A 25246-nucleotide genomic window follows, 5' to 3' on the forward strand; every position below is an offset into this window, starting at 1 on the left:
TATAAAAACGTGGGGGCTAAAATATCAGTTTCGTGGAAAAAAAAATATTTTTTATTTTCACGGCTCTGCGTGATAAACTGTAGTGAAACACTTGTTGGTTCAAAGTTCTCACAACACATCTAGATAAGTTCCCTGGGGGGTCTAGTTTCCAATATGGGGTCACTTGTGGGGGGTTTCTACTGTTTAGGTACATCAGGGGCTCTGCAAATGCAACATGACACCTGCAGACCAATCCATCTAAGTCTGCAATTCAAAAGGCGCTCCTTCCCTTCCGAGCTCTGCCGTGCGCCCAAACAGTGGTTCCCCCCCATATATGGGGTATCAGTGTACTCAGGACAAATTGGACAACAACTTTTGTTGTCTAATTTCTCCTGTTACCCTTGGGAAAATAAAAACGGGGGGGCTAAAATATCATTTTCGTGGAAAAATATGTATTTTTTATTTTCGCGGCTCTGCGTTATAAACTGTAGTGAAACACTTGTTGGTTCAAAGTTCTCACAACACATCTAGATAAGTTCCCTGGGGGGTCTAGTTTCCAATATGGGGTCACTTGTGGGGGGTTTCTACTGTTTAGGTACATCAGGGGCTCTGCAAATGCAACATGACACCTGCAGACCAATCCATCTAAGTCTGCATTTCAAACGGCGCTCCTTCCCTTCCGAGCTCTGCCGTGCGCCCAAACAGTGGTTCTCCCCAATGTATGGGGTATCAGCGTACTCAGGACAAATTGGACAATAACTTTTGTGGTCCAATTTCTCTTGTTACCCTTGGGGAAAAAAAATTGCGGGCTAAAACTTCATTTTGTGGAAAGAAAAAATAATTTTTTAATTTTCACAGCGCTACATTCTAAACTTTAGTGAAACAATTGGGGGTTAAAAGTGCTCACCACACATCTAGATAAGTTCCTTAGGTGGTCTTCTTTCCAAAATGTTGTCACTTGTGGGGGTTTCCACTGTTTAGGCACGTCAGGGGCTCTCCAAACACGACATGGGTTCCGATCTCAATTCCAGCCAATTTTGCATTGAAAAGTCAAATGGCGCTCCTTCCCTTCCGCGCTCTGCCATGCGCTCAAACAGTAGTTTATCCCCATATATGAAGTATCAGCGTACTCAGGACAAATTGCACAACAACTTTTGGGGTCTAATTTCTCCTGTTACCCTTGGAAAAATAAAAAATTTGTGGCAAAAAGATCATTTTTTGTGAAAATTAATATGAATTTTTTTTTTACGGCTCTACATTATAAACTTCTGTGAAGCACTTGGAGGTTCAAAGTGCTCACCACACATCTAGATTAGTTCCTTAGAGGGTCTACTTTCCAAAATGGTGTCACTTGTGGGGGTTTCCATTGTTTAGGCACGTCAGGGGCTCTCCAATCGCGACATGGGTTCCGATCTCAATTCCAGCAAATCTTGCATTGAAAAGTCAAATGGCGCTCCTTCCCTTCCGAGCTCTGCCATGTGCCCAATCAATGGTTTACCCCAACATGTGGGGTATCGGCGTACTCAAGACAAATTGGACAACGACTTTTTTGGTCCAATTTCTCCTGTTACCCTTGGTAAAATAAAACAAATTGGATCTGAAGTAAAAATTTTGTGAAAAAAAAGTTAAATGTTCAATTTTTTTTAAACATTCCAAAAATTCCTGTGAAGCACCTGAAGGGTTAATAAACTTTTTGAATGTGGTTTTGAGTACCTTGAGGGGTGCAGTTTTTAGAATGGTGTCACTTTTGGGCATTTTCTGTCATATAGACCCCTCAAAGTCACTTCAAGTGTGAGGTGGTCCGTAAAAAAAATGGTTTTGCAAATTTTGTTGCAAAAATGAGAAATCGCTGGTCAACTTTTAACCCACTTAACTCCCTAACAAAAAAAAATTATGTTTCCAAAATTGTGCTGATGTAAAGCAGACATGTGGGAAATGTTGTTTATTAACTATATTATGAGATATAACTCTCTAATTTAAGGGCATAAAAACTAAATTTTGAAAATTGCTAAATTTTCATAATTTTCGACAAATTTTTGTTTTTTTCACAAATAAATGCAAGTCATATCGAAGAAGTTTTACCACTATCATGAAGTACAATATGTCACGAGAAAACATTGTCAGAATTACCAGGATCCGTTGAAGCGTTTTAGAGTTATGACCTCATAAAGTGACAGTGGTCAGAATTCTAAAAATTGGCCCTGTCACTTAGGTGAAAACAGGCTTCGGGGTGAAGGGGTTAAAAAAAAGTTAGAATATAAAAAAAAAGAAATACAGAAAATCACGTTGTATAAATTATATAAATTTATTTGCATTTTGCAATGAGAAATAAGTATTTATATATATATGTGTATATCTGTAGATTTGTCACCATAAAAGGAGGGGGGCCCAGACACATTTCTTGCACAGGGTCCCCAAGCTGTCAGTGTCTGCCCCTGCATGCTAGATAAACAATCTTTTTGCATATTTTGCAGAAGGGACATGTGCTACTTGTAGTTACAAAAACTTGTAAAACCAAATAAATTAATTTAAATAAGTCACTTTTCTATGAATAAATTAACAGTCTGTTGTTTTGACTTTCACAACAAGGTTTATGTATCTGAATAAACAATGCATTAATTATAAACACATGGAAATTTACTTTCATCTCCAATTCGTCTTCCATATGTATGAAAGGAAAGTAAAATTATTCTTAAGTTAATAGCTTCGTTATTTGATGTCTTAAAACCACCAGGACACATTTACATATTAAAGCAATCAAATGTTTTAATTAACATATTAGCATGAATATTTTGCTTTTACGTTTCATCTTTCGAGCTTGAAAAACAGGTAATATCAGAGATATTTAAAGGGAACATGTCACCAGGTCAAGCTCCCTTCAGATAATGGATATGAAGCTGCAGTTCTTGTGTAGTATGGTTAGCAGCCTAGTATAAAGCATAGGCATAATAGTAGCTGGCCACACACATTAGATAGAGATTTGTCAAATGTGTTTTTCTTGATCACAAATTCTGGAGTCGTTGAAACCAGGTCACATTTTTTACCTCTTTTTGGCCATAGCTTCCAATGGAGAAAGTGAAGAACACGGGAAAGGAAGAATATTTTATATGGATTTTGCAACACGGGTCTCCAACATAGATTTTAACAGCCTTAAAAGCATAAGTAGATGTTTTTTCAGATAATTTAATTTCACTATAAGGGCTGACGCAGACGAGCGTATACATCAGATGAGTGCTGTCCAAAATCGGATAGCACTCGGACCAATATTATTCAATGGGGCAGTGCTGATGCCCGATTTTTTTCACTATCAGAATCTATCTGTGCAAAAAATCACAGCATGCTGCGATTTCAGTTTGAAATCGGATGCCACTCACCCTTGCAAGTCTAAGGGTGTGCGGAAAACATTGGAATGCACCCGGATGACATCCGAGTGCAGTCTGATTTTCACGGACTCGCAGAATGGAGAATTTGGACACATTCTCCATCTTCTCCACCCAGTGTTCTCCGTTTCTCTCATCCTAGAGAATTGGTTCATGGTATGCTGTGAATCTGATCACAGTTTGATCAGAGTGTCATTAGCATAATCAAAACGATTCTCTCCAATGAAACATCCTCTGTCATGTGAATGAGCCATTATAGTAATCACAAGAAGGAGCTCTCAACTCAATGCCGATGGTATAAACCAATATGTTGGGAGAGCTTCTCAGTAAATACTGCATGCTGAAATAATAGTATCATTTGCAATAGATAGACGGAGTTTAGTGATTCCAGATGTTTTCATCTGATTCATCAACTGCAACTTTCTAAAAGTTGCAAAATTTGACAGAACTCCACTCCAGTCCTCCCTGATGTATTTTTAAATATGTCTTGTGCAACATGAAATTTCGGTGCCAAAAAATTGTGCAGTAGTTCAAGATCGGAAAAAAAAACAATGTTTGACTAATGGTCAACTAATACCACAAGACAAAAAAAGATAGTACCTTTAAATAAAAGCGCAAATAATGATTCGAGGCTATAGTGCTAGTGATGAGCGAATATACCTGTTACTGGAGATTTCTCGAGCACGCTCGGGGGTCCTCCGAGTATTTTTTTAGTGCTCGGAGATTTAGTTTTTATTGCCGCAGCTGAATGATTTACATCTGTTAGCCAGCATAAGTAAATGTGGAGATTCCCTAGCAACCAGGCAACCCCCACATGTACTTATGCTGGCTATCAGATGTAAATCATTCAGCTGCGGCAATAAATACTAAATCTCCGAGCACTAAAAAATACTCGGAGGACCCCCGAGCATGCTCGAGAAATCTCGAGTAACGAGTATATTCGCTCATCACTATATAGTGGTGCTATTTCATCAAAGATAAGGGTCTAGTCTATTTTTGCTCTCACTGGAGAGCTAATGGAAAATGAGTTTCAATGCTCCTTTCATTTGGTGTGGTGCCGTGGCCACTGTTGTTGTCTGGAGTCATGGGGACTTTGCTGTGAGGCATGGGTACTGTGAGGCCCTGCTGGTGCATTGTCGCGGCGGCAGTGGTCGGCTCATGGCTCTGCTCCGTTAGGGCGGTAGGACCCACTAAGAGGTTTACCATGAAGTGGCACTGGGCTTCATCCAGTCTGATTAGACATCATGTTCAGTTATATATATTTTTGCCTAGCGACATTAGATCAATGTTTGATTTTTGGAAGCCCGGTCCATGCTCTTTTTTTTGGTGTATAGCCTGTTATTTCATCAGACTGCATCCACTCTGTCAAATCAAAAGCAGTTGCAAGAGCTGTAGATACGTCAATGTACCTTGCTCTTTAACTCACAGAAGCTCAATGTATATTAACTTCTCATCACTTCATTTGCTTTCATTATTTAGATCAATTATATAATAGCATGCAACCCATTTCACCTAATGCTCTGGAACTACAGTGGGTCCCTACCTAGTTGCATGGTTCAGATAGCTCGATGTACTTGTGCCCAATTTCCTTTCTAAGCATCTTTAATATAGTTAACTTTTGCCCAAGCATATACCACAATTACTTAAGGTAAATGCCAAATGAGGGTTTTTAGAAATTAGAACCTTCCTAATGATCTTCACTAACTTTCATTTTCACCGCATGTTTAATTAAATTCATTCTTCAGTAACAACATTATGTAAATGAAGTCTGGTGTTGAATATTTCAGAAGATACATAAATCTGTGGTTTTCTTGAGTCACATAATAAATGTTAGTCTTGATCCAATAACAGAATAAAATGCGTCCCTAGAAGTAGCGTTTTTGCAAGAGTCTTGAATTAAATTGTTTCGCACTGTATAGACAAAGGGTTGATGCATTGTAATATCAGCTGCTGCCTCAACGTACAATCATTTCATATTTTTCAAATCAAGTTGACATAATAAAGGGGCTCTGTAATTAGTGTACAATAAGACCAACTCAGCTTTGTAACAAAATGGCAATAGCTTTCTTAGATGTCTACTCCACATGGTTATTAATCAATTCCTGGGGTCAAATTTTTACATGACATGCAGTTTCTATTAAAACGTTGGCAATTTATTTTCATTAAAGCAGTTGTCTAAAAATAGTAGTCTATTTAACAGAAACAGAACAGCGTCACTTTGCTTCATAGGTTATATCTGGAATTGCAGCATTGCCCTAGTTGACTAATTTTCTAAACCCAGACAACGTCTTTATTTTGTGTCGTTTCCAGTATACAATGTAAAGGTGAATAGGTTTCCATATTATTGTAAGAGTGTAATATACAGTATGCGTGACTATGTAATGAGTGTGTGTGTGTAACTGTGGTCATGTTTGGAATGAACACGTGTATTAATGCACCATTACAGTTGGGTGGCCAAAAGTATTGACACCCCTGCATGTCTGTCAGATAATGCTCCAAATAAGAAATATGCCGCAGAGTACCTTGATGACGTTGTGGTCTTCAACCCTTATTGGATTAGTCATCTGCCAAAGGTACAGGTTGTTCTGGATGCTTTAAGATATGCAGATTCACAATAAATTTTAAAAAAAATGTGCCATAGGGAAGGAAAAGGCCAAATACTTAGGCTATAGCAAAATCAACTCACAAACTTAATAATAACAAGGGAAAAAGGTGGTTTACGAAAAAAAGCCGCCGTAAAAATGTATAACCTTTTATTAACATTACAGTACAAATACACAAAAATACCCAAAAGTAGAATAGCCTATATGTTAGGGCTCTAGAAAATAGTAGGGAAATATCCAACACGGATAGGACTAGGGTGATGTCTACCCAGTCACTATTAACCTCTATTGAAAAAAAAAAGGATAAAGAGGTAAGCCCACCATCACATAACATATAGAAGTACCAGTGACAAAACAGTGCTGTCATATACTCATACCACAGATGTGCAGATATAGGTGACATATCCCTAGACACTATCTAATATATAATTGCCTAGAATACTACTTCCTGCAATTTGTGCCAACTTCCGTGGCTTTGTCCGGAGCTAATGTCCGGAGATAATGTCCGGAGATAATGTCCGGAACTAATGTCCGGAGCTAATGTCCGGAGCTAATGTCCGGAGCTAATGTCCGGAGATAAGTGACGTCACCAGTGTCCTACACCCAGGCAGAGCACAGGGGCCCCAGGCAGCATATGGGGCCCCAGGCAGAGCACAGTGGCCCCAGGCAGAGCACAGGGGCCCCAGGCAGCATATGGGGCCCCAGGCAGAGCACAGTGGTCCCAGGCAGAGCACAGGGGCCCCAGGCAGCCTATGGGGCCCCAGGCAGAGCACAGTGGCCCCAGGCAGAGCACAGGGGCCCCAGGCAGCATATGGGGCCCCAGGCAGAGCACAGGGGCCCCAGGCAGCATATGGGGCCCCAGGCAGAGCACAGTGGCCCCATGCAGCATTTGGGGCCCCAGGCAGAGCACAGTGGCCCCAGGCAGAGCACAGGGGCCCCAGGCAGCATATGGGGCCCCAGGCAGCGCACAGTGGTCCCAGGCAGAGCACAGGGGCCCCAGGCAGCTTATGGGGCCCCAGGCAGAGCATAGTGGCCCCAGGCAGAACATGGGGCCCCAGGGAGAGCACAGGGGCCCCAGGCAGAGCACAGGGGCCCCAGGCAGAACATGGGGCCCCAGGCAGAGCACAGGGGCCCCAGGCAGAGCACAGGGGCCCCAGGCAGCATATGGGGCCCCAGGCAGAGCACAGTGGCCCCAGGCAGAGCACACACCAAATCGGAGGCCGAGGGGCCCCGCCAACCAAATCGGAGGCCGAGGGGCCCCGCCCACCAAAGCGGAGGCCGAGGGGCCCGGCACCGCCCACCAAAGCGGAGGCCGAGGGGCCCCGACCACCACATCGGAGGCCGAGGGGCCCCGCCCACCAAATCGGAGGCCGAGGGGCCCCGCCCACCAAATCGGATGCCGACGGGCCCCACCCACCAAAGCGGAGGCCGAGGGTCCCCGCCCACCAAATCGGAGGCCGAGGGTACCCGCCCACCAAATCGGAGGCCGAGGGGCCCCGCCCACCAAATCGGAGGCCGAGGGGCCCCGCCCACCAAATCGGAGGCCGAGGGTCCCCACACACCAAATCGGAGGCCGAGGGTCCCCGCCCACCAAATCGGAGGCCGAGGGTCCCCGCCCACCAAATCAGAGGCGGAGGGTCCCCGCCCACCAAATCGGAGGCCGAGGGTCCCCGCCCACCAAATCGGAGGCCGAGGGTCCCCGCCCACCAAATCGGAGGCCGAGGGGCCCCGCCCACCAAATCTGAGGCCGAGGGGCCCGGCCCACCAAATCGGAGGCTGGGGGTCCCCGCCCTCCAAATCGGAGGCCGAGGGGCCCCACCCACCAAATCGGAGGCCGAGGGTCCCCACCCACCAAATCGGAGGCCGAGGGTCCCCGCCCACCAAATCGGAGGCCGAGGGTCCACACCATCCAAATCGGAGGCCGAGGGCCCCCGCCCACCAAATCGGATGCCGACGGGCCCCACCCACCAAAGCGGAGGCCGAGGGTCCCCGCCCACCAAATTGGAGACCGAGGGTCCACACCATCCAAATCGGAGGCCGAGGGGCCCCGCCCACCAAATCGGATGCCGACGGGCCCCACCCACCAAAGCGGAGGCCGAGGGTCCCCGCCCACCAAATCGGAGGCCGAGGGTACCCGCCCACAAAATCGGAGGCCGAGGGTCCCCGCCCACCAAATCGGAGGCCGAGGGTCCACACCATCCAAATCGGAGGCCGAGGGGCCCCACCCACCAAATCGGAGGCCGAAGGGCCCCACCCACCAAAGCGGAGGCCGAGGGTCCCCGCCCACCAAATCGGAGGCCGAGGGTCCCCGCCCACCAAATTGGAGGCCGAGGGGCCCCGCCAACCAAATCGGAGGCCGAGGAGCCCCGCCCACCAAATCGAAGGTCGAGGGGCCCCGCCCACGAAAGCGGAGGCCGAGGGGCCCCGCCCACCAAATCCGAGGCAGAGGGACCCCGCCCACCAAATCGGAGGCCGAGGGGCCCCACCCACCAAAGCGGAGGCCGAGGGTCCCTGCCCACCAAATCGGAGGCCGAGGGTCCCCGCCCACCAAATCGGAGGCCGAGGGTCCTCGCCAACCAAATCGGAGGCCGAGAGTCCCCGCCCACCAAATCGGAGGCGGAGGGGCCCCGCCAACCAAATCGGAGGCCGAGGGGCTTCGCCAACCAAATTGCAGGCCGAGGAGCCCCGCCCACCAAATCGGAGGCCGAGGGTCCCCGCCCACCAAATCGGAGGCCGAGGGTCCCCGCCCACCAAATCGGAGGCCGAGGGGCCCCGCCAACCAAATCGGAGGCCGAGGGGCCCCGCCCACCAAATCGGAGGCCGAGGGTCCCCGCCCACCAAATCGGAGGCCGAGAGTCCCCGCCCACCAAATCGGAGGATAAGGGGCCCTGCCAACCAAATCGGAGGCCGAGGGGCCCCGCCAACCAAATCGGAGGCCGAGGAGCCCCGCCCAACAAATCGAAGGCCGAGCGGCCCCGCCCACCAAAGCGGAGGCCAAGGGGCCCGGCCCCGCCCACCAAAGCGGAGGCCGAGGGGCCCCGCCCCCCAAATCGGAGGCCGAGGGTCCCCGCCCACCAAATCAGAGGCCGAGGGTCCCCGCCCACCAAATCGGAGGCCGAGGGTCCCCGACCACCAAATCGGAGGCCGAGGGTCCCCGCCCACCAAATCGGAGGCCGAGGGTCCCCGCCCACCAAATCGGAGGCCGAGGGGCCCCGCCAACCAAATCGGAGGCCGAGGGACTTCGCCAACCAAATCGGAGGCCGAGGAGCCCCGCCCACCAAATCGAAGGCCGAGCGGCCCCGCCCACCAAAGCGGAGGCCGAGGGGCCTGGCCCCGCCCACCAAAGCGGAGGCCGAGGGGCCCCGCCCACCACATCGGAGGCCGAGGGGCCCCGCCCACCACATCGGAGGCCGAGGGTCCCCGCCCACCAAATCGGAGGCCGAGGGTCCCCGCCCACCAAATCGGAGGCCGAGGGTCCCCGCCCACCAAATCGGAGGCCGAGGGTCCCCGCCCACCAAATTGGAGGCCGAGAATCCCCGCCCACCAAATCGGAGGCCGAGGGGCCCCGCCCACCAAATCGGAGGCCGAGGGTCCACGCCCACCAAATTGGAGGCCGAGGGGCCCCGCCAACCAAATCGGAGGCCGAGGGGCCCCGCCCACCAAATCGGAGGCCGAGGGTCCCCGCCCACCAAATCGGAGGCCGAGAGTCCCCGCCCACCAAATCGGAGGATAAGGGGCCCCGCCCAACAAATCGAAGGCCGAGCGGCCCCGCCCACCAAAGCGGAGGCCAAGGGGCCCGGCCCCGCCCACCAAATCGGAGGCCGAGGGTCCCCGCCCACCAAATCAGAGGCCGAGGGTCCCCGCCCACCAAATCGGAGGCCGAGGAGCCCCGCCAACCAAATCGGAGGCCGAGGATCCCCGCCCTCCAAATCGAAGGTCGAGGGGCCCCGCCCACGAAAGCGGAGGCCGAGGGTCCCCGCACACCAAATCGGAGGCAGAGGGACCCCGCCCACCAAATCGGAGGCCGAGGGGCCCCGCCCACCAAAGCGGAGGCCGAGGGTCCCCGACCACCAAATCGGAGGCCGAGGGTCCCTGCCCACCAAATCGGAAGCCGAGGGGCCCCGCCCACCAAAGCGGAGGCCGAGCGGCCATGCCCACCAAAGCAGAGGCCGAGGGGCCTGGCCCCGCCCACCAAAGCGGAGGCCGAGGGGCCCCGCACACGAAAGCGGAGGCCGAGGGTCCCCGCACACCAAATCGGAGGCAGAGGGACCCCGCCCACCAAATCGGAGGCCGAGGGGCCCCGCCCACCAAAGCGGAGGCCGAGCGGCCCCGCCCACCAAAGCAGAGGCCGAGGGGCCTGGCCCCGCCCACCAAAGCGGAGGCCGAGGGGCCCCGCCCACCACATCAGAGGCCGAGGGTCCCCGCCCACCAAATCGGAGGCCGAGGGTCCCCGCCCACCAAATCAGAGGCCGAGGGTCCCCGCCCACCAAATCGGAGGCCGAGAGTCCCCGCCCACCACATCGGAGGCCGAGGGTCCCCACCCACCAAATCGGAGGCCGAGGGTCCACACCATCCAAATCGGAGGCCGAGGGTCCACACTATCCAAAACGGAGGCCGAGGGTCCCCGCCCACCAAATCGGAGGCCGACGGGCCCCACCCACCAAAGCGGAGGCCGAGGGTCCCCGCCCACCAAATCGGAGGCCGAGGGTCCCCGCCCACCAAATCGGAGGCCGAGGGTCCCCACCCACCAAATCGGAGGCCGAGGGTCCACACTATCCAAATCGGAGGCCGAGGGGCCCCACCCACCAAATCGAAGGCCGACGGGCCCCACCCACCAAAGCGGAGGCCGAGGGTCCCCGCCCACCAAATCGGAGGCCGAGGGTCCCCGCCCACCAAATCGGCGGCTGAGGGTCCCCGCCCACCAAATTGGAGGCCGAGGGGCCCCGCCCACCAAATCGGAGGCCGAGGGTCCCCGCCCACCAAATCGGAGGCCGAGGGGCCCCGCCCACCAAATCGGAGGCCGAGGGTCCCCGCCCACCAAATCGGAGGCCAAGAGTCCCCGCCCACCAAATCGGAGGATAAGGGGCCCCGCCCAACAAATCGAAGGCCGAGCGGCCCCGCCCACCAAAGCGGAGGCCAAGGGGCCCGGCCCCGCCCACCAAATCGGAGGCCGAGGGTCCCCGCCCACCAAATCAGAGGCCGAGGGTCCCCGCCCACCAAATCGGAGGCCGAGGAGCCCCGCCAACCAAATCGGAGGCCGAGGATCCCCGCTCTCCAAATCGAAGGTCGAGGGGCCCCGCCCACGAAAGCGGAGGCCGAGGGTCCCCGCACACCAAATCGGAGGCAGAGGGACCCCGCCCACCAAATCGGAGGCCGAGGGGCCCCGCCCACCAAAGCGGAGGCCGAGGGTCCCCGACCACCAAATCGGAGGCCGAGGGTCCCTGCCCACCAAATCGGAAGCCGAGGGGCCCCGCCCACCAAAGCGGAGGCCGAGCGGCCATGCCCACCAAAGCGGAGGCCGAGGGGCCTGGCCCCGCCCACCAAAGCGGAGGCCGAGGGGCCCCGCACACGAAAGCGGAGGCCGAGGGTCCCCGCACACCAAATCGGAGGCAGAGGGACCCCGCCCACCAAATCGGAGGCCGAGGGGCCCCGCCCACCAAAGCGGAGGCCGAGCGGCCCCGCCCACCAAAGCAGAGGCCGAGGGTCCTGGCCCCGCCCACCAAAGCGGAGGCCGAGGGGCCCCGCCCACCACATCGGAGGCCGAGGGTCCCCGCCCACCAAATCGGAGGCCGAGGGTCCCCGCCCACCAAATCGGAGGCCGAGGATCCCCGCCCACCAAATTGGAGGCCGAGAGTCCCCGCCCACCACATCGGAGGCCGAGGGTCCCCACCCACCAAATCGGAGGCCGAGGGTCCACACCATCCAAATCGGAGGCCGAGGGTCCACACTATCCAAATCGGAGGCCGAGGGTCCCCGCCCATCAAATCGGAGGCCGACGGGCCCCACCCACCAAAGCGGAGGCTGAGGGTCCCCGCCCACCAAATCGGAGGCCGAGGGTCCCCGCCCACCAAATCGGAGGCCGAGGGTCCCCGCCCACCAAATCGGAGGCCGAGGGTCCACACTATCCAAATCGGAGGCCGAGGGGCCCCACCCACCAAATCGGAGGCCGACGGGCCCCACCCACCAAAGCGGAGGCCGAGGGTCCCCGCCCACCAAATCGGAGGCCGAGGGTCCCCGCCCACCAAATCGGTGGCCGAGGGTCCCCGCCCACCAAATTGGAGGCCGAGGGGCCCCGCCAACCAAATCGGAGGCCGAGAGTCTCCGCCTACCAAATCGGAGGATAAGGGGCCCCGCCAACCAAATCGGAGGCCGAGGGGCCCCGCCAACCAAATCGGAGGCCGAGGAGCCCCGCCCAACAAATCGAAGGCCGAGCGGCCCCGCCCACCAAAGCGGAGGCCGAGGAGCCCCGCCCAACAAATCAAAGGCCGAGCGGCCCCGCCCACCAAAGCGGAGGCCGAGTGTCCCCGCCCACCAAATCGGAGGCCGAGGGTCCCCGCCCACCAAATCGGAGGCCGAGGGTCCCCGCCCACCAAATCGAAGGTCGAGGGGCCCCGCCCACGAAAGCGGAGGCCGAGGGTCCCCGCACACCAAATCGGAGGCAGAGGGACCCTGCCCACCAAATCGGAGGCCGAGGGGCCCCGCCCACCAAAGCGGAGGCCGAGGGTCCCCGACCACCAAATCGGAGGCCGAGGGTCCCTGCCCACCAAATCGGAGGCCGAGGGGCCCCGCCCACCAAAGCGGAGGCCGAGCGGCCCCGCCCACCAAAGCGGAGGCCGAGGGGCCTGGCCCCGCCCACCAAAGCGGAGGCCGAGGGGCCCCGCCCACCACATCGGAGGCCGAGGGGCCCCGCCCACAAAAGCGGAGGCCGAGGGTCCCCGCACACCAAATCGGAGGCAGAGGGACCCCGCCCACCAAATCGGAGGCCGAGCGGCCCCGCCCACCAAAGCGGAGGCCGAGGGGCCTGGCCCCGCCCACCAAAGCGGAGGCCGAGGGGCCCCGCCCACCACATCGGAGGCCGAGGGTCACCGCCCACCACATCGGAGGCCGAGGGTCCCCGCCCACCAAATCGGAGGCCGAGGGTCCCCGCCCACCAAATTGGAGGCCGAGAATCCCCGCCCACCAAATCAGAGGCCGAGGGTCCCCGCCCACCAAATCGGAGGCCGAGGGGCCCCACCAACCAAATCGGAGGCCGAGGGGCCCCGCCCACCAAATCGGAGGCCGAGGGGCCCAGCCAACCAAATCGGAGGCCGAGGGGCCCCGCCCACCAAATCGGAGGCCGAGGGTCCCCGCCCACCAAATCGGAGGCCGAGAGTCCCCACCCACCAAATCGGAGGATAAGGGGCCCCGCCAACCAAATCGGAGGCCGAGGGGCCCCGCCAACCAAATCGGAGGCCGAGGAGCCCCGCCCAACAAATCGAAGGCCGAGCGGCCCCGCCCACCAAAGCGGAGGCCGAGGGTCCCTGCCCACCAAATCGGAGGCCGAGGGTCCCCGCCCACCAAATCGGAGGCCGAGGGTCCCCGCCCACCAAATCGGAGGCCGAGAGTCCCCGCCCACCAAATCGGAGGCCGAGGGGCCTCGCCAACCAAATCGGAGGCCAAAGGTCCCCGCCCACCAAATCGGAGGCCGAGGGTCCCCGCCCACCAAATCGAAGGTCGAGGGGCCCCGCCCACCAAAGTGGAGGCCGAGGGTCCCCGCACACCAAATCGGAGGCAGAGGGACCCCGCCCACCAAATCGGAGGCCGAGAGTCCCCGCCCACCAAATCGGAGGATAAGGGGCCCCGCCAACCAAATCGGAGGCCGAGGGGCCCCGCCAACCAAATCGGAGGCCGAGGAGCCCCACCCACCAAATCGAAGGTCGAGGGGCCCCGCCCACCAAAGCGGAGGCCGAGGGTCCCCGCACACCAAATCGGAGGCCGAGGGTCCCCGCCCACCAAATCGGAGGCCGAGAGTCCCCGCCAACCAAATCGGAGGATAAGGGGCCCCGCCAACCAAATCGTAGGCCGAGGGGCCCCGCCAACCAAATCGGAGGCCGAGGAGCCCCACCCAACAAATCGAAGGCCGAGCGGCCCCGCCCACCAAAGCGGAGGCCGAGGGTCCCTGCCCACCATATTGGAGGCCGAGGGTCCCCGCCCACCAAATCGGAGGCCGAGGGTCCCCGCCCACCAAATCGGAGGCCGAGAGTCCCCGCCCACCAAATCGGAGGCCGAGGGGCCTCGCCAACCAAATCGGAGGCCGAGGGTCCCCGCCCACCAAATCGGAGGCCGAGGGTCCCCGCCCACCAAATCGAAGGTCGAGGGGCCCCGCCCACCAAAGCGGAGGCCGAGGGTCCCCGCACACCACATCGGAGGCCGAGGGTCCCCGCCCACCACATCGGAGGCCGAGGGTCCCCGCCCACCAAATTGGAGGCCGAGAATCCCCGCCCACCAAATCGGAGGCCGAGGGTCCCCGCCCACCAAATCGGAGGCCGAGGGGCCCCGCCAACCAAATCGGAGGCCGAGGGGCCCCGCCCACCAAATCGGAGGCCGAGGGGCCCCACCAACCAAATCGGAGGCCGAGGGGCCCCGCCCACCAAATCGGAGGCCGAGGGTCCCCGCCCACCAAATCGGAGGCCGAGAGTCCCCGCCCACCAAATCGGAGGATAAGGGGCCCCGCCAACCAAATCGGAGGCCGAGGGGCCCCGCCAACCAAATCGGAGGCCGAGGAGCCCCACCCAACAAATCGAAGGCCGAGCGGCCCCGCCCACCAAAGCGGAGGCCGAGGGGCCCGGCCCCGCCCACCAAAGCAGAGGCTGAGGGGCCCCGACCACCACATCGGAGGCCGAGGGGCCCTGCCCACCAAATCGGAGGCCGAGGGGCCCTGCCCACCAAATCGGAGGCCGAGGGGCCCCGCCCACCAAATCGGAGGCCGAGGGTCCCCACCCACCAAATCGGAGGCCGAGGGTCCCCGCCCACCAAATCGGAGGCCGAGGGTCCACATATCCAAATCGGAGGCCGAGGGGCCCCGCCCACCAAATCGGAGGCCGACGGGCCCCACCCACCAAAGCGGAGGCCGAGGGTCCCCGCCCACCAAATCGGAGGCCGAGGGTCCCCGCCCACCAAATCGGAGGCCGAGGGTCCCCGCCCACCAAATCGGAGGCCGAGGAGCCCCGCCAACCAAATCGGAGGCCGAGGAGCCCCGCCCACCAAATCGAAGGTCGAGGGGCCCCGCCCACCAAAGCGGAGGCCGAGGGTCCCTGCACACCAAATCGGAGGCAGAGGGACCCCGCCCACCAAATCGGAGGCCGAGGGGCCCCGCCCACCAAAGCGGAGGCCGAGGGTCCCCGACCACCAAATCGGAGGCCGAGGGTCCCCGCCCACCAAATCGGAGGCCGAGGGTCCCCGCCCACCAAATCGGAGGCCGAGGGTCCCCGCCCACCAAATCGGAGGCCGAGAGTCCCCGCCCACTAAATCGGAGGCCGAGGGGCCTCGCCAACCAAATCGGAGGCCGAGGGGCTTCGCCAACCAAATCGGAGGCCGAGGAGCCCCGCCCACCAAATCGAAGGCCGAGCGGCCCCGCCCACCAAAGCGGAGGCCGAGGGACCCTGCCCCGCCCACCAAAGCGGAGGCCGAGGGGCCCCGACCACCACATCGGAGGCCAAGGGGCCCCGCCCACCAAATCGGAGGCCGACGGGCCCCACCTACCAAAGCGGAGACCGAGGTTCCCCGCCCACCAAATCGGAGGCCGAGGGTCCCCGCACACCAAATCGGAGGCCGAGGGTCCCCGCCTACCAAATTGGAGGCCGAGGGGCCCCACCAACCAAATCGGAGGCCGAGGGTCCCCGACCACCAAATCGGAGGCCGAGGGTCCCTGCCCACCAAATCGGAGGCCGAGGGTCCCTGCCCACCAAATCGGAGGCCGAGGGTCCCCGCCCACCAAATCGGAGGCCGAGGGTCCCCGCCCACCAAATCGGAGGCCGAGAGTCCCCGCCCACCAAATCGGAGGCCGAGGGGCCCCGCCCACCAAATCGGAGGCCGAGTGGCTTCGCCAACCAAATCGGAGGCCGAGGAGCCCTGCCCACCAAATAGAAGGCCGAGCGGCCCCGCCCACCAAAGCGGAGGCCGAGGGGCCTTGCCCCGCCCACAAAAGTGGAGGCCGAGGGGCCCCGCCCACCAAAGCGGAGGCCGAGGGGCCCCGCCCACCAAAGCGGAGGCCGAGGGGCCCCGCCCACCAAATCGGAGGCCGAGGGTCCCCGCCCACCAAATCGGAGGCCGAGGGTCCCCGCCCACCAAATTGGAGGCCGAGGGTCCCCGCCCACCAAATCGGAGGCCGAGGGTCCCCGCCCACCAAATCGGAGGCCGAGGGGCCCCGCCCACCAAATCGGAGGCCGAGGGGCCCCGCCCACCAAATCGGAGGCCGAGGGTCCCCGCCCACCAAATCGGAGGCCGAGGGGCCCCGCCAACCAAATCGGAGGCCGAGGCCCTGCCCACCAAATCGGAGGCCGAGAGTCCCCGCCCACCAAATCGGAGGATAAGGGGCCCCGCCAACCAAATCGGAGGCCGAGGAGCCCCGCCCAACAAATCGAAGGCCGAGTGGCCCCGCCCACCAAAGCGGAGGCCGAGGGGCCCGGCCCCGCCCACAAAAGCGGAGGCCGAGGGGCCCCGACCACCACATCAGAGGCCGAGGGGCCCCGCCCACCAAATCGGAGGCCTAGGGGCCCCGCCCACCAAATCGGAGGCCGAGGGTCCCCGCCCACCAAATCGGAGGCCGAGGGGCCTGGCCCCGCCCACCACATCGGAGGCTGAGGGGCCCCGCCCACCACATCGGAGGCCGAGGGGCCCCGCCCACCACATCAGAGGCCGAGGGTCCCCGCCCACCAAATCGGAGGCCGAGGGTCCCCGCCCACCAAATTGGAGGCCGAGGGTCCCCGCCCACCAAATCGGAGGCCGAGGGTCCCCGCCCACCAAATTGGAGGCCGAGGGTCCCCGCCCACCAAATCGGAGGCCGAGGGTCCCCGCCCACCAAATCGGAGGCCGAGGGGCCCCGCCCACCAAATCGGAGGCCGAGGGGCTCCGCCCACCAAATCGGAGGCCGAGAGTCCCCGCACACCAAATCGGAGGCCGAGGGGCCCCACCAACCAAATCGGAGGCCGAGGAGCCCCGCCCAACAAATCGAAGGCCGAGCGGCCCCGCCCACGAAAGCGGAGGCCGAGGGTCCCCGCACACCAAATCGGAGGCAGAGGGACCCCGCCCACCAAATCGGAGGCCGAGGGGCCCCGCCCACCAAAGCGGAGGCCGAGGGTCCCCGACCACCAAATCGGAGGCCGAGGGTCCCTGCCCACCAAATCGGAGGCCGAGGGTCCCCGCCCACCAAATCGGAGGCCGAGCGGCCCCGCCCACCAAATCGGAGGCCGACGGGCCCCACCCACCAAAGCGGAGGCCGAGGGTCCCCGCCCACCAAATCGGAGGCCGAGGGTCCCCGCCCACCAAATCGGAGGCCGAGGGTCCCCGCCCACCAAATCGGAGGCCGAGGAGCCCCGCCAACCAAATCAGAGGCCGAGGAGCCCCGCCCACCAAATCGAAGGTCGAGGGGCCCCGCCCACGAAAGCGGAGGCCGAGGGTCCCCGCACACCAAATTGGAGGCAGAGGGACCCCGCCCACCAAATCGGAGGCCGAGGGGCCCCGCCCACCAAAGCGGAGGCCGAGGGTCCCCGACCACCAAATCGGAGGCCGAGGGTCCCCGCCCACCAAATCGGAGGCCGAGGGTCCCCGCCCACCAAATCGGAGGCCGAGAGTCCCCGCCCACCAAATCGGAGGCCGAGGGGCCTCGCCAACCAAATCGGAGGCCGAGGGGCTTCGCCAACCAAATCGGAGGCCGAGGAGCCCCGCCCACCAAATCGAAGGCCGAGCGGCCCCGCCCACCAAAGCGGAGGCCGAGGGGCCCTGCCCCGCCCACCAAAGCGGAGGCCGAGGGGCCCCGACCACCACATCGGAGGCCGAGGGGCCCCGCCCACCAAATCGGAGGCCGACGGGCCCCACCCACCAAAGCGGAGATCGAGGGTCCCCGCCCACCAAATCGGAGGCCGAGGGTCCCCGCACACCAAATCGGAGGCCGAGGGTCCCCGCCCACCAAATTGGAGGCCGAGGGGCCCCACCAACCAAATCGGAGGCCGAGGGTCCCCGACCACCAAATCGGAGGCCGAGGGTCCCTGCCCACCAAATCGGAGGCCGAGGGTCCCTGCCCACCAAATCGGAGGCCGAGGGGCCTGGCCCCGCCCACCACATCGGAGGCTGAGGGGCCCCGCCCACCACATCGGAGGCCGAGGGTCCCCGCCCACCAAATCGGAGGCCGAGGGTCCCCGCCCACCAAATCGGAGGCCGAGGGTCCCCGCCCACCAAATCGGAGGCCGAGGGTCCCCGCCCACCAAATTGGAGGCCGAGGGTCCCCGCCCACCAAATCGGAGGCCGAGGGTCCCCGCCCACCAAATCGGAGGCCGAGGGGCTCCGCCCACCAAATCGGAGGCCGAGAGTCCCCGCCCACCAAATCGGAGGCCGAGGGGCCCCACCAACCAAATCGGAGGCCGAGGAGCCCCGCCCAACAAATCGAAGGCCGAGCGGCCCCGCCCACCAAAGCGGAGGCCGAGGGGCCCAGCCCCGCCCACCAAATCGGAGGCCGAGGGGCCCCGCCCACCAAATCGGAGGCCGAGGGTCCCCGCCCACCAAATCGGAGGCCGAGGGGCCTGGCCCCGCCCACCACATCGGAGGCTGAGGGGCCCCGCCCACCACATCGGAGGCCGAGGGTCCCCGCCCACCAAATCAGAGGCCGAGGGTCCCCGCCCACCAAATCGGAGGCCGAGGGTCCCCGCCCACCAAATCGGAGGCCGAGGGTCCCCGCCCACCAAATCGGAGGCCGAGGGTCCCCGCCCACCAAATCGGAGGCCGAGGGTCCCCGCCCACCAAATCGGAGGCCGAGGGTCCCCGCCCACCAAATCGGAGGCCGAGGGGCCCCGCCCACCAAATCGGAGGCCGAGAGTCCCCGCCCACCAAATCGGAGGCCGAGGGGCCCCACCAACCAAATCGGAGGCCGAGGAGCCCCGCCCAACAAATCGAATGCCGAGCGGCCCCACCCACCAAAGCGGAGGCCGAGGGGCCCAGCCCCGCCCACCAAAGCGGAGGCCGAGGGGCCCCGACCACCACATCGGAGGCCGAGGGGCCCCGCCCACCAAATCGGAGGCCGAGGGGCCCCGCCCACCAAATCGGAGGCCGAGGGTCCCCGCCCACCAAATTGCAGGCCGAGGGTCCCCGCCCACCAAATTGCAGGCCGAGGGTCCCTGCCCACCAAATTGGAGGCCGAGGGTCCCCGCCCACCAAATCGGAGGCCGAGGGTCCCCGCCCACCAAATCGGAGGCCGGGGGTCCCCGCCCACCAAATTGGAGGCCGAGGGGCCCCGCCCACCAAATCGGAGGCCGAGGGTCCCCGCCCACCAAATCGGAGGCCGAGGGGCCCCGCCAACCAAATCGGAGGCCGAGGGGCCCCGCCCACCAAATCGGAGGCCGAGGGGCCCCGCCCACCAAATCGGAGGCCGAGGGTCCCCACCCACCAAATCGGAGGATAAGGGGCCCCGCCCACCAAATCGGAGGATAAGGGGCCCCGCCCACCAAATCGGAGGCCGAGGGGCCCCACCAACCAAATCGGAGGCCGAGGAGCCCCGCCCACCAAATCGAAGGCCGAGCGGCCCCGCCCACCAAAGCGGAGGCAGAGGGACCCCGCCCACCAAATCGGAATCCGTGGGGCCCCGCCAACCAAATCGGAGGCCGAGGGTCCCCGCCCACCAAATTATTCTTACATTTGAATAAATAAAGTTTATATGGATTCTAGACTCCCGATTCTTTAGAATCGGGCTGCCATCTAGTATTCTAATAATTATGCCTACCTAGATGCGGAGGTTGGCACCCTAAGAAATATGAGATATAGCAAAATCAAGCCACAAATAAACTAGCCTGAGGCGATTCAGAAATGGCCGCAACAATCCCAAGAAGCAAGTGAGAGTGTTTGTTGGAATTGTGGGATATTACCAGTGAATCATCCCAAGTTTCACCACAATTGTCACACCATTGACAGATCTTCTTAAAGCCAAAAAATCGGTAATAATTAAATGGACTGCCAAGTCAGAGATGGCAATACAGAAGCTGAAGCGGGTTCCGTGTAAACATCCAGTTCTGGTCTCACCAGATTTCAGCCAAAAAATTGTGGTCCACACAGATGCGTAAGAAGTCAGATTGGGAGCTGTGCTGTCTCAGGAAGTAAATGAAGAAGAGCATCCCATCCTGTATCTGAGCAGGAAGCTCTGGTCATGAGAGAAATGCTAGGCCATTGTGGAGAATGAGTGTCTACCTATAAAATGGGACGTGGATACGCGGAAGTATTGCCTACTAGGCCGGAGGTTCAAACTTAGGTCAGACCGTGTCCCTCTGAGATGGTTAAGGAAAAGGAAGGGTAAAAATGCATGGGTGACTATGTGGTTGTTAGACCCCCAGTATTTGAGGTTCTATGTAAAACATAGACTCAGAAAGTTACACGGTAATGCAGATGCCCTCTCCCAAATTGCCTATTTGGTGTCTGAAGGTGTCAAGCCCCCACCTTTGAGCAGAGGGGTGGGATATTTAACAGGGTCACTGGTGCCGTATGTGAGTGGAGATATGTGTTGCAAAGGTTGTTATCCTTTGTAATGTGATACCTATAATTTTCCCTCTTGCATGATATGTGCTGAGAGTAAACCAGTTGTTACCAAGGTCTGGGTTTCAGGGTGAGTAGGTATAAGGAATGGGCGGGACACCTACTCACCATATCTCTACCTTAAGGGTGTGGTTGGGTGGGGAGTTAAATGTCCAGCCATTGTTTTCTATATAATGGTCTATTTGAAGGAAGGAAGCCTCCAAGCAGAAGCTCCGGTGAGAGCTGCAGTGTGCATTTGTCCCAGAGGGCTGGAGCCATACTGGGGAGGACTTTTGTATGTACTTTTTATTTTCATTTGTGCCAGAGAGGTTGATTTTGTGTTCCTATTTTCGCTTTTTGGTTTATGAAGCAATAACCCACCCAGAGACTTGAATACAAAGCCTTCCTGTGTCTACCTCGGGAAGCAGCCGAGTGAGCCGACCTTCCACTAGGGCCACAAAATGGGAAATGTGGGGTTAATTGTGTAATTGTGCAAGGGGCACACTGAGGAGCAATCATTTATTCAGGGACACAACGGAATACATTTTTGTCAGGGACATTATACTGACACTGTCATGTCACTTTTAACTTTTACCCTATGTGGATGTGCCACAGCAGAGAATAGAGAATTATACACAGATGAGCTGCAACAACAACTACCAGTTTCACTTCACCAATTGTTAAGAGCATACTGGGTGTTGTAGGTTCATGCAATACAATTTTATATAGGGATAGAAGGTTCACACATAGAGCTCTGGCTAAAATTTAGAGACCACTGTAAAATATTAAGTTTGTCTGATTTTTCTCTTTATAGGTATATTTTATTGTATAAACTACTGACAACATGTCTCTGAATTTCCAAGCAATAATGTTCGCATTTTTTTCTGACAAAGAAAAATGGTAAAAATAAAATTAAAAAAATCGGGACTTTCAGACCTCAAATAATACAAAGAAAACAAGTTCATAGTCATTTAGAAACAACAATACTCATGTTTTAACCCAGGAAGAGTTCGGAAATCATTATTTTGTGAAATAACTATGATTTTTAATCACAGCTTTTATGCATATTGGCATGCTTTCCACTAGTCTTTCACACTGCTTCTGGAGCAAAAATTTAAGCAGTTCTTTTTTGTTTCATGGCTTGTGACTATTCAACATTCTCTTTGGCTTTTTCAGCCCTGAAATATCATCTCTCGAGATCTTGATCCCGAGGTCACCATCAGTGCATGCGCCGTCCCTGGCGGCGGCCATATTCCCAGAGACCAGTGCACGTGAAACCCTGGAAGTGCCAGGGCTCTGGCCTGTCGCAAAATGTCGGCAGAGCCCCGGGCAGCGCCGGACACCCACGCAGCACCACTGGGCACCAGAGACACCCGCAGCAACAGCCAGCAACCGCTGGCCACCCGGAGACACCCGGCAGCAGCACAAAATACCCCCAGCATCTCGCCACATATCGGAGCCCCCACTCATCCCTGCCTGCGGCCTAGAGCATCACCCCACTCCCGCCTCCTCCAGCAGCGACCCTGGGACCCCGCTTCACTGCAGCCACCTTCCCCGGTAAGCAATAAGATGCAAGGATTATAAGTAAGAAGCACCACCAATTTATTAAAAAATATTTTTTTCTTATTTTTCTCCTCAAAATTTGGAGTGCATCTTATAATCCGGAGCGTCTTATAATCCGAAAAATACAGTACATGTATATGTAGGATTGACCTGACATTGCAATTGATCGCTGTACTATGCATGGTTATGTATTCATGTACTGATAGTGTTTCTGGTTTCTGGTCCAGCATTCATCACATGACCACTCATATCCTGTTTTCATAATTATGGTGACGTACCAACTAATTTCTCTTCCTGCTTCTCTCAGTGACGCAAGGGCTGCAGCTTGAAACTGAACATTAGGAGAAGAATGAAGAGAAGCTAGGCGACATGTGACTAAATATGCAAATTTCACTTAAATCACCACTTAAGCTATGTATACCACAAGATGCTTAGGGACACCTAAGTGGTGTGCACTTTTTCAATACATTATACAGTCTGCTGCTGCACATTTTAATTTTTTTATCTATGTAGCAAGCTATAGTGAAACTTAATATCTGTCAAGGTGATCTTTTGGAGAGGTTTAAATGCATGTCTCTATGTATCTATCTTCACATATCACATATGTGGCACACATGCGTCAGCTATACCATAGGATATTGGGTGATTATCCAAGAAACAACATCATAAAGAGTATGCAGAAAATAGAAAAAACAGATAGCACTCACCGATCCTTAAAAATCTTGCTTTATTTCAACATTTTAAACATCATAGCCAGGAGAACAGATGAAGGAGTGTGTGAGCCACTGAGGATCAGTGAGTGCTATCCGTTTTTTCTATTTTCTGCATATATATTTATATATACAGTTTTATGTATGTAAATCACAGCGTGTGTGATACTATATGCAAATTTAGGCATCAAGGTAAATGTTGCATCATGATTTATATGTTTTTGGCTAAGGAAATATATTTTTCTTAGTTTTCCATCAAGGAAAAGTATTCCTTGTTGCTGCTGGTGTGCACATAGGAATTGACTATTTTGTGCACTTTATGCCTAATTCTATAACGATAGGTAATATGCCAGTAATGCTGCTTAAATGTCATATATTCAAAGTTTGCGTACATCTTGGCTTCCCTTTTTGATCAATCCACATATCATAGACAGGTGCTTGTAGGCATCGGGATCTTCCCACAGCGCGGGATAGATCCTGAGACTTGTCTGCCTCTGCGGTCCCCCATTCTGACTTTGTGGATGCTGCTCAGCATAGACATCAGTCCCAGCATCTTACTCAGACTCACAGTTTTCATTTGGTTACTGCTGGCTCTCCAGCTAAGTCTATAGCAACCAGCGATAGGCAGCTGAAGCGTGAAGCTCTGGAGTCTAAGTCCAGAAATCACCTTACTGAGCATGTCTGTGAGGTGGCATTATCTTATTTGTGGACAGACATCAGCTACTCTGGTGATGTAGCAGCTCCAGACTCGTCTACAAGAAAAGTCCTGTCTGTCTGGATATGAGTCTATTGCATAAAAGGCTCTCAGAGGTGCATGCCGGTGCGCTAGTATCATTTGTGTGTGGCTATGTGAGTGAAGACCTTTCCACTCTATCTGCAAGTGTTGTATGTTTGTCTAGCTTTGGAACTGTACATGTAGGCAGGAAGCTAGCATCAGTGGGGGGCTGGGGCAATTGGCCGCTTGGCTTAGCATCTGATACCTACATGTGTGCGGTTAGCACAGTAGAGTTTCAGAGCAAGCTCAACCCTAGTCAGGCTATAAAGCTAAGAACATCTGTTCTGTTTCTGTGTGCAAGTGACACAGCTCAGTTGCAGAGTATCTCTCGTTTCTGTGTGCGAGTGACACAGGTCAGTTGCAAAGCATCTCTTTAGTTTCTTTGTGCAAGTGGCACAGCTCAGTTGCAGAGCATCTTTCGCTTCTGTGTGCAGATTACACAGCTCAGCTGCAGAGCATCTCTTTCGTTTCTCTGTGCGAGTGACACAGCTAAGTTGGAGAGCATCTCTTTAGTTTCTGTGTGCGAGTCACACAGTTCATTTGCAGAGCCTCTGTTTCATATGTGTGTACGGGTGATCACTCGCCGTGTGTTCCATCATTATTCACTAGCAACAGTTTTCCATCTCTGCATGGTGGACCCCGGGTTGTGATTGCGCTTTATTATTTATTTTATTTAGCACAATCCGCCACCCCTAATAGATGCTTCTCACAAAATTACAATATTATCAAAATGTTAGTTTATTTCAGTTCTTCAATATAAAAAGTGAAACTCATTTATTATAGAGAGTCATTAAAGAGAGATCTATTTCAAGCGTTTATTTCTGTTTATGTTGATGATTATGGCTTGCAGCCAGTGAAAACCCAAAAGTCATTATCTCAGTAAATTAAAATATTTAACAGAAAACACCTACAAAGGTTTCCTAAGCATTTGAAATGGTCCGTTCATCTGTTTCAGTAGGCTCCACAATCATGGGGAAGACTGCTGATTTGACAGATGTCAAGAAGATAGTCTTTGAAAAACTCCACAAAGAGGGTAAGCCACAAAAGGTCATTGCTACAGAAGCTGGCTGTTCACAGAGTTCTGTATCCAAGCATATCCATGGAAAGTTAAGTAGAAGGAAAAAGTGTGGTGGAAAAAGGTGCACAAACAACCGGGATAACTGTAGCCTTGAAAAGATTGTTAAGAAAAGGCCATTCAAAAATTTGGGGGAGATTCACAAGGAGTGAACTTTGGTTGGAGTCATTGCTTCAAGAGCCACCACACACAGAAGTATCCAGGAAATGGACTACAAGTGTTGCTTTCCTTGTATCCAGCCACTCATGACCAATAGACAATGCCAGAAAAGTGTTACCTGGGCTAAGGAGAAAAAGAACTGGACTGTTGCTTAATGGTCAAGGGTGATGTTTTCAGATGAAAGTAAATTTTGCATTTGGAGCGCCCCCACGTGAAGGGCAATGGGGTACTCGGTACCGGGTCTTTCAGTT

Source organism: Ranitomeya variabilis, chromosome 1 (assembly GCF_051348905.1).
Source record: "Ranitomeya variabilis isolate aRanVar5 chromosome 1, aRanVar5.hap1, whole genome shotgun sequence".
Classification (NCBI taxonomy): domain Eukaryota; kingdom Metazoa; phylum Chordata; class Amphibia; order Anura; family Dendrobatidae; genus Ranitomeya; species Ranitomeya variabilis.